Here is a 1,259-nt window from a genome sequence, read left to right as displayed (position 1 = left end):
CATCACAGCAATGGTGCTATTTCTCAGTATCAATATTTTATATTCCTACATTCCTTGTGGATATGACTAGACACCAAAAGATAAGTGAGGGAAAAAGGTTGATTTTAGGGCATTGAACCTACAGCTCATATGGTGGAAAAGGCACAGTAGCAGGAATAGAGCTGGGTGTGGCAGTGGAGGCATGAAGCTTCTTACATCTGGGTGGATCAGAATGTAGGCCTTAGCTCTACAGGTTAAAGCCAGCCCAGAGCAACCTCTGTCCATCAACTAGGGTTTATCTCCTAAGGGTTTCACAGTGCAGTACCGCTAGCAGGGTTCTCAACAGTCAGTAACCTGTGGGTAGTTTTATACCTCTGGCTGATATTTTATACACAACAATTTATTAACTACAACAGTATGATACCCTTACTAGGATATTGGTATACACTGAACTACTCCTCCCACTTAAATTAGTCTGACTTTATCTTCAGCAATTCACCCAAATTATCCTTTACTATTCCAACCAGTTCATATGTTCACTGACTTTTGTTTTGTGCAATTGCATTTTGCCCTCTTTTCACTATATTATCACATATTGTAAGAGATTTCCTTTGCTTGAGTTATCTAATACACCTAAGAAATGCATTAATTAATCTTACTGTGATAAATATGTGAGCTGAAACTAGATTTCATTTGTTTGTTGAAATTTTATCTTGATTGTAGTGGTAGCTATGATATGTGGTTGAATGACACATGGCACTGAGTTAGAAGACATAATTCTAAAGCTCAATATTATTGACTATATGTATATAGTGTAAGCAAGCACCACAACCTCTGTCTTAGATTCATTCTATAAATTTACCCATCCTTGCTAGACTCCTTATTGCCTAAGATAAACTTTATAAACTAACTCACTTTGGTTAAAATCAATAGAAAGTATAAACTGTTATCTATATTTATTCAATATTGAAGTTGATATTTTTGTAATCTCAACTTTTAAAAACTCAAAAATGCTACCCTCAGTTCTTTATCTATCAGAAATTACTGAAATCTGGAGTTTTAGTCACCCAATAAAAAAAATCATGCCACATATGACATCTTCAAAGTGAGCCGTATGGGACACATTCCTGTGTACACTTTCTGTGTCTTAGATATTTTGAAAATAGGAATATATATATATATATATATATATATATATATATATATATATATANNNNATATATATATATATATATATATATATATATATATATATATATATGAATCAATGTACTCAGAAT

Source organism: Mus pahari, chromosome 12 (genome assembly GCF_900095145.1).
Source record: "Mus pahari chromosome 12, PAHARI_EIJ_v1.1, whole genome shotgun sequence".
NCBI classification, from domain to species: domain Eukaryota; kingdom Metazoa; phylum Chordata; class Mammalia; order Rodentia; family Muridae; genus Mus; species Mus pahari.
This window is presented reverse-complemented; position numbering follows the sequence as displayed.